The 9,085-nt window shown below is 42.6% G+C and overlaps 1 protein-coding gene across 1 annotated transcript in view; it reads left to right on the top strand.

Annotated features, from left to right (window-relative positions):
• Positions 1-2,633: 2,633 nt before the first annotated feature.
• CDH7 (cadherin 7) overlaps positions 2,634-9,085 on the top strand; it is an 82,727-nt gene continuing 76,275 nt past the window's right edge. Inside the window, exon 1 of the mRNA XM_059479158.1 lies at positions 2,634-2,847. The gene's annotated coding sequence lies outside the window, so the exon portion shown is untranslated. The remainder of the gene's footprint in view (positions 2,848-9,085) is intronic.

Raw genomic sequence — 9,085 nt, 5'->3', positions numbered from 1 at the left:
TATCTATCCTATTTTCAACAGTGTAAAAATAAGTTCAGATGTTTTCACTGACACACAGTTTAATGAAAGGTTTTGCTTGAGGGACTAGATTTTTGGAACATAAAGCACATCCTTGAGAGAGGTCTGTTAGGAAGAAAGTCGTGAAATACTCCGTGAAGCTACACATGAAAGCTTTTTAATTGGGTGATAATTGACTATTCTATTTTTCCATTAGTAATATCTGGATCAGAATCAAAATGAATAAGAAAGAGTCCTTCCTTTATAATGATTTTAGGTGACTGTAAAACTATTTAGTCCCTATTTTGAAACTGAAGAGCAAATAAAAAGTTTGAGGATATTTGCTGAAGTTTATGAAGCTCAGGACCTCTTCTAGATTCTTTTTTTATGCCATCTTATTTGCAAACAAAGATTTTTTTTCTCTGTTTTTAACTGTTCTGTTTTCATCATTGAAGTCATGGCTTCTGAATCAAGTGGTAAAAAGATAAATTTTCATGGTTACATCTCTGAATTAATTTGAAAGAAGATAAAGCAGAGGTATTTATGACATTTCATGATAGAAAAAAGATAATCTGTCCTTGAACCTTGTCCTCTAAGGATCAGTGCAGAGAGTCTTATTTTGATTAACTTGTAAAAGATGAATTAGGGATTGGGGGAAGGAGAACAAAGGAAAGGCGAATCCTTAATTACAATCTTAAGCAACTGTGTGCAATCATGTTTCAGGATTTTCTTGCCTGAATACATCTTATTAAGTTGGAACCATGCACTCAGACACTCCACAACTTGGAGAATGTAGATTGCTTCTAGTTGCTCTCTTTAAACCTCTACTTCAGTTCACAAATGCCATGTTGAATTGCCTCCCTCTGATTAGAAGGGTGACATTGGAAATCACGTCTGAAAGTGAAGCTTAAAGACAAGAAACACATAGCAATTAGATATTACATTTATTAAAAGAGTTATGCATGCTGCATTTGTGTATTCATAGACTAGAAACTAATTCAGAAATTAAAATTATTTTTAAAAAACCTTTGTGATCCAAACCAATTGTTTTGTTGCTTTTTTTCTCATTGAAGTGACTTTATCAACGCATTACTTTATTAGTGTTGACAGCACACTTCATAGTATAATGTATAGTAGGAATGAAAAGTAATTATATATTCACATGATTAGTTTGTTTATATCATGTCGAGAATGCTTTTCTGGTAAATATAAACCAAAAGTCATTGGCCAAGGTGCATCTCTTACAGTTGCCCTTGGTACAGTCCATTGTTCTAAAAACAGTAGGTGTTAAAAATATTTTTGTCTGTGAAAAATGTCAGTTCAGCAGCTCTGCCAACATTTGGAACCTCTGCTTTTTTTTTTTTTTTTTTTTTTTTTTCTTCAGGAGGCGTGCTGACTCCTGGCTGATCACGTTTCAGTTGTGGATCTGTTTCGTTCTGCAGACCCAAACGGCTTCAGCAGTACTGGAAGGAGGCAGAAAGTTTGTGCTGCCGCTTTCCCAGCCGGACCACGTCCGAGCAAAGCAGGTACTCATCCCCCAGAGCGGCTGCCCCGAGCAGCTCCGGGGCTGCGGGGCTCAGCTGCCGGGCTCCAGCCCCAGCGTGACACCGAGCCTTCTCCTGCTGCCGGCGCGCACACTCCGCTCTCTCCACCCTTTATTCTGGGAAAGAACCCGGTTCAGTTATTCATCGTGTTTTTTACTTTTTTAAAATCCTCCTCTCGCTGCTCACCACCACCCCGCGGTATAAAGAGCGGGCAGGGAGGCGTGACAGCAGCTCTAGGGAGACACAGGGCAGCAGGGCTGCGAGGTTTCAAGTGCCCCGAGAAGATCGCTGGCGGCTCCGTGCCCTGCCCGGGGACCAGGAGAGGGACGGGGACCCTGCCCAGCCCCGCGGCTGCCCCACGCCGGGCAGGAACGGGCAGGGAGCGTGGGCTTCACAAGCTGCAGGCTGAAAGGGCAAAGCTTTGAGGCAGGGACTCCGCAAGTTCGGTTTAGTTTTGCGACTTTGTCTTCACGCCTCGAAAGCTCAGTCGAAGCTTGTAGGACAAATTGCGTGGTGGGTTGTGGCGGGTGGGGGGGGGGGGGGGGGAGAAGTAAAAAAAAACCAAAAAAACCCCAAAAAAACAAACCAAAAAACTTGAAGTCTCTCCTTCAACTCTCTGTCTCAAATGCAAATAGGGAGAGAGATTGGTTCCCGCCCCACCCCCTAGCCCGGCTCCTGATTTTTATCCAAAGGACTCCATCTGTATATCCTGTCAAGGAGGAGGAGGAGAAGAGGCGGGGGGTGGGGGGGTAGTGGGGCCGGGCAGGCTGCTGGCTCCCTGGATCCGCTTCAATAGCCACCGCTGGGTCTCCGGGAGCTACAAAGAGTCCCTGTGCCGCCTCCGCGCGCCTTCGGACGGAGCTGGCAGCCGACTCCAGCCACCGAGCCGTGATATCCCCTGCCCAGAGCACCATCCCCACCTCCTCTGCTTTCTCCCTCCCACCCCGCTCCTTCCCTCCCTCCTCTTCCTCCTCCTCCCGCAGCCACGATCCGCACCCAGTCGGAGCTGGGCTTGGCACCGGCACCCACTTCTCCCATCGTGTGCCCGGCGGCTGCCTGTGCAGTGCCGCGCCGTGCCGTGGAGGAGGAGGAGCGGAGCAGCGGCCGCGCTCCCATCCCCGTCTCCGCGGGCGCGGGCGAGTGCGCGGGCGGGCGCGCAGCCCCCATGCCCGGTGGGCGCCCCGCCGCCCGCAGCCCGGCCCCCTCTGCTTGGGAGCATCCCGCCTGCACTTCGCCGCGGAGGCACCGCCGGCCCTTGGAATTAAAATACTCACCACGCTGGGCAGCCGAGGGAGAGTGGGAGCAGGTAAGTGCCGGCTGCACCTGTGCCTTTCCTTGCTTTCCTTCCCCTCCCCGTTCCGCTCCCGTGTGGGCAGAGGGCGGTGGGAGCAGTGGCAGGAAAGGGCTGCGCGCTGCTCCTCCGCGCCCGCTCGCCCGGAGCGGCTGTGCCCGGAGCGGAGCCGCCGCTCTGCGGAGCCGGCGGGGGCGGCGCGGCCGCGGCCGCAAGTTTGGCATTCTCGGGGCTGGGGGCGGCCGGGACCGGCCGCGGGAGCGCCCAGCGCCAGGTGTGGCGGGGAAACCGTGCAAAGTGAGAGCACTGGGACTATAGGCGCGTGTGCACCTTCTGAGAAATAAGAGAACAATAGCATCACTCTTCACTCTTTGGAGAAGTCTCACAGACAAGCGGGGACGAGGGGTGGGGGAAGGGAGTACCACAGACTTCTACAAAATGTAGGCAGCCCGAAGTCCTGACTGTCTCAGTCCTTTCTGCCAAGCCAAAGCAGCTGTCTTGCTTGGGCTCGAAGTCTGGCGGTGATGCTACAGTGCAAAATATTATAGAGACAATGAAATTTCCTGAGTTGTTTCCCAGAGCTTTTGTCCTTCTATGTCAAAGATGTTCTAGAGTTTGCAAATGTAGAAATTATGGGAGCTGTTTCTTTGATTAATATTCAGCTGGTAAGGCTAGCTCTGCAGTGCTTGGCTGATGCTGACCCTTCCCCCTCCGCCCTGTCCCCCAATCCATCCACATATCCACACACGGGCATGTCCTGCTTTCCTACAATAGGCTGTGTACACCAATAGCGAGAGGTTTGTCATCTGGATTCTCAGACTTCTAGTTGCTAATGGAGGCAAAAATACCCCTTTTTGAGATACGGTTTAGCTTTTATACTGCTTTCAAAAGGTGAAGTAGTTCAGGTGAGCCAAGATTCTACAAACGATGCCTTCCCCAGGATGTGGGAAAGGATAGGAGATGGATAATTGTGATGTGCTCTGAATCTGGGAACTGAAATGCTGATACTTTAATCTTCCCCCTTTGCAAGGATAAAATCTTATGTTCTGATAGATAACTTGCTCAAGCCAAACCAGAGACTTGAAAGGGCAGAGTATACTTCATAGTCTCTCTAACAAGACATACTGACTTGCAGTTTTTCAGCTAAAACATAGGTGTTTGTGCAGCTTTGCAGAAAATAAATTGCTTTTCCAGGACAAATAAATTAATACATAAAAGAGCCAAACTCTTGAGCATGCCTGTTTCATAAGCAGTCTCTCCTTGGCTTTGATGCGTGACTTTACTTCTCTGTCTTTATTATATCTACTAATTGTTTCTGTGTTGCATTATTTGAGTTTGCTGGGAATTGTTACTGGTGAAAGCTATGTACTTTGTTTCTGAGAAAGGTGGGTCTACACCACCCCAGGTGCAGAGCTGTTCAGATGGGCAGCAGCATGGAAGTTATATAACTAAATTAAGTTTGCTTACCCTGTAGCTTCTGAAGGTACAACAGGTCAACAGATAAAGATCAGCTATAAAGTGATGCTGATTTTTTTCTAGGTAGTATTGTATCCGTTTTAACAATGCAAAAGTGAAGTGAATATATTTGGAAATGATTGTGCCTCATTAGAGCTAGTTCAGTGCAAAGGGTGTGTTACCACCTTTGGAGGAAAAAAAGAACACAAAAACCACTTAACAAACCCAGAACAACTATCCAAGGACTAAATGTGCTATTATTTTTAAGTCCTTTTGCACAATTTTATAGCTTTTCAGTCTGCAACTACCAGGGGATCTAATCTAGACATCTAGACACACATTTACTTTATTATATTTATTATTTATTTATAAGTAAAATTCAAAAAACAATTGCAGGAAAATCCACAGTAAGGGAGGGCCTAGCTCTGACAGCTTTTAATATTAAGTATGTGCAATATCTAGGGTTTGAGTACTCAATAAAGGTTTAAAACTACCAGGAATATTAGGAATATATCAAAGGTAATATTCTGAGCTACCACTGCATGTTAGAAATGTGTGTCAGTTAATGTGAGTGAAAATACAAACATCAGTAATATAGCCTATTTTCTTGCAAAAAGCCATTAAAGATTACAATTTTAATCAAGGAACATTTCACCCTTATAATGGGAGACTTTACTGTAATTAAAGGCTGATGTGGGTCATTAGAATAGTGTTAAAAGTCAGATGACAGCCTCACAACTCTCCTTAGTCTACTTTCATTGATTTAATAGCAAGGCACTATTGATTATTTGCTACTGATTTAGTAGGAAAATATTTTTAAGTTTTCATGTAAAAGTGTAATTGTAAAGCATTTGTACAGCAGCAGAATTTTCTGATGAGAAGAATGGATATAATATCCACATAGATTTTCGCCTATCCTTTTCATGTATGACTGTATATACGTACACATTCCCACATTTTTCTGTGTTTCTTCAGCAGTGAGAGACTTGACTGAAGAAAATCATTACTAATGAAAGACCCTATATTGTTCTACTCCAACTTAAATTCCTACTTTGCTATAAACCTGGCTAAGCCTTTTCTCAAAGGGATTCAACTCACAAATTGACTCCCATGTGTGATGAAAATAGAAAATATTTTAAACTTCAGCTGGTTTACAGATGAAGATAGTGCTTGGGAGTCAGTCCTAGTGATGTCTAGTAAGTTTTTGTGTTTTCAGTCTATTGACTTCGGTATCTGATGTGTTCAGCGGTTCTTCAATGAAGGCCTTTCTTGAGCCATTCCTTTTCCTTTAGTTTATCACACACATTTTTTTTTCATGTACGCTTTCATGCTGCTACTGGGTATTGTTTTCTCGTGGCTATAAAAATCATTAAATTCTATCTGAGGCAGGGTGCATAAAATTGATGGTTACTTCAGTTCTTCCTGTCAAACCAGGCTTAACTCTAAGCAGTAATGCAGGAGTGCCTCCTCTGGGAATTCAGCAGTTCTGCAAGAAAGTCATCCCTAGGCATTGTGTGACGTTCTTCAGTTGAAATGAGGCTGCAAAAATTAAGCTCGTGGAAATTTAAATATTTGCCTTGATTGGTCCCAGATCCAAAAATACTGCTGGTGTTTCTTTTCAATAACTGATCAAATTAGCATAATCCTTCCCATCAGCTTAGATCTTTCAAATGCACCATGGCAAGGTGAAAAACCAATAAAACCCTTTCACATGGAGAAAATGATCTTAGAAAAAAGATCTTTCTTCTGCTAATTTTGTATGGGGAAGAAAACAAACTTACCAAGAACCCAAACAATTTAGCACTCTAGACACGTGCAATCTTATGATCAACTGCAGAGCAGTGTAAAAGACCAAAAGCTGTTGCCTGGTTTTCTTTATGAAATTTTTTAAAGCCATATAATTTATTGCAGTGTACCTCGTATTTTTCTATCATCTCATCAGGTCCTTTCACCTGAGTCAGAGGGTATTGGAGCCAGTTTAGTGTAACAGTGCCATATGTTTGGAGCAGTGATAGTTTTTTGCTAGATAACCAGATGCAGACTGCAGGATGTGCACTACATTTACAGATCTCCCATGTGAATATTTAGGCCAGTTAGCGGCAGGAGGTTGTGGTCTGTAGTTGTAATGTCATCTGGCACAGGGAGTTAATAGGTTTCATCGTACTGCCTTGACTTGCAGAGCTTCATTTCATCACAGGGTCCCCACCTCTCTTGCTCCAAGGCACCCTCATTTCCTTTTTTTCTTTCTCTGAAAAAAGTGATAACCAGACACTGCAATTTACACCGTAATTAGACGTGTTATCTTCTCAAAACCTTTTTGTCTCAAGAATCACATTCCTGTTCATGTGCCTGTGGAGGAGTCCCCTGTAATATTTAAGATGTGTGACATGGAGGAGCTGCAGACTTGTAACAAAGGGGAATTTTCTCTGCCACTAAATGTAACACCCTGTCCAATGGGCATTGTAAAATTGAATGTCAAAGCATAAATATTTCAGTGAGGGCAGTCCAGCTGTCAGGGGGCTCACCTGCTGGTTCTACTTTAAGGGATCATGGTTCAAGATCCAGTGGCAACAGTCACCCTTGGAATTATTTCAACACCCTGGCTCAGATTTTACTGAATGACTAAAGTAGAGAAAAAACAAAAAACCCCATGGAATAACTATGCATTGTTGACCAAGCTAATGCAAGATTTACTTGCAGGTGGTGGCTGCTCAGTCAGTGAGGTCCATATTTTGGACCTCAGTAAATTTTGCAATGGTATCAAAAAATTAAGAAATTTGATGAAAGGAGAATAATGGGGCCGGGGGGAGGACAAGGGGAGAGAAGGCAATAAAATAGGAGTGGTAAATTCTTCAGTTACAACTCCAATGCATGGCTGACAGTGAGATTTCAAACCAGAGTAATGCAATCCAGACTGGTGGAGTTTAGTAATGGAAAAGGGTTTGGATTTCCACTTCTTCCTGAAGCATTTTACACATTAGAAACACTTGAGGACAAAATATGCTGAAGGACAAAATCCTTAGTTGGGTTGAAGAGGTTGACAGGAAAATGATATGGTTCATAGATTAAGCTGGCACTGTGACACTGGTAGCAATGTGTGAGCAGAAGTCTGCAGGAATTTGCATTTTGGCTGCAAAGGTTAGGTGGTGCAAAGATGATCTCAAGAGCATTCAGCAAATTGCCCTACAGGGCTGGGGAAATCTCAGATGTGGGGAAGGAGGGCTTCCATGATATCTCTGAGACTGAAAACTTGTCCTTATCTGCTGGTGCTCATTGTGACACGAAAACAACGAACACTAGACTTGATGAGCTGTTTTAGAAATTATGGAGTGAAGCAAAATATTCAGAGAGATTTTCAGTGGGTGTAAATTACCCTTAATTGCTTGCAGTGAGGGGGACTATTCCTCTAAGTTGAGGATCTTATTCATGATCTGATTGTTTTCAACAAATCAAGATTGCCCCTTGGAGACAGTGCATAATAGTGTCTTTTTGACATTAGCAGATTGTTTTGGAAAAGTAGAGTAGTAACATTTTTCAGTTTAGCAGTGTATATCAATACACTGTGGCTTAAATATAGTTTATTTTTTTTTACAGCAGATGGGAGAAAATTTAAGGTTTATGATGTATATTGAATGAAAAGGTTATTATGTTTTTTCAAATGTGTATTCTTCAGTCTGAGATTTTATATATCAGCCATCTATTTAAGAACATAAACAATTTTTTTTTTTGTTTAGTTTTTTGGGTTTTGTGGGTTTTTTTGATTCTTACAGCTGTTCACTTGGACAGCATGTTACTGCTTAGTTGAGACATGCTACCTGCACTGACCAGATCACATAACATACTCTCCAAATTACACACCAGTTCTATTACTTTGTATTTTTCATATTTGTTATTTCCAGGACTACATATAAAGCAAATAGGGAAAACAAGCTTAGATATGAAAGCTAGAGCTTAATGCTTTAAATGCACTTAGCAGACAATTTTATTTTTAAAGGCCTAAGTTACTTTTTAGGTTGGCAAGTGTGAATGGGGAGATATGATTTGGTTTACCCCTATTTGGGAGGGCAGTAGCATTTGGGAGATCAGAAACAAGATGTAAAGGTACACTTTTATTCTAGGGTAGTTATTATATCAAAAGTGTAAATATTTCTCAGGTTCTTTCTATATTCTGAATCTTGTTTGTGCAGAAAGAGATAGCGTTTCCTAAAAGAGCATCTTTAAACAAAAAGTACTGAGTTGTTGCAGGTCAGTTTTGCCATCACACTCAAGTCAGTAAACACAGATGACAGTGAAGACACTGGAATCAGAGCACTGAATACTCACTGTCAGTGTTAGTTTTATCCACTGCTGCAAGTGCAACCCTGAAATCTCAAGCTGTGACTTAATGAAGAAAAAAACACCAACAGGACCTCTTAGTTTTCAATTTTATGAATGCTGTGACATTGCTTACGTGGTCTTGTGGACTTGATACCCATGGACATCATAGAACAGGTGATGTTGAAGTGCTAGTTATGCTTGGACAAAAAATCTGTATAAAATTATCTATCTATCTATGTATCTATCTATCCATCCATCCATGCATCTCAGTAAGAAGGGTAATGAAATTCAATTTAATAAATAATTCTTCCCAAAACAGAAATTATTTTTAAATATAAAGAGGCTTATGCTCTTGGAGGCATCACATATAAAAGGCAATGTGCTGGAAGAACTATAAATAAAAACCTTTAAAAAAAGGGCTTTGAGAGGAATAGGAAGACTTATCCTGAAGAAGAGAAAAAAGGGAGGGAAGAGTGTTTCA

Source organism: Ammospiza nelsoni, chromosome 1 (genome assembly GCF_027579445.1).
Source record: "Ammospiza nelsoni isolate bAmmNel1 chromosome 1, bAmmNel1.pri, whole genome shotgun sequence".
NCBI classification, from domain to species: domain Eukaryota; kingdom Metazoa; phylum Chordata; class Aves; order Passeriformes; family Passerellidae; genus Ammospiza; species Ammospiza nelsoni.
This window is presented reverse-complemented; position numbering and strand designations above follow the sequence as displayed.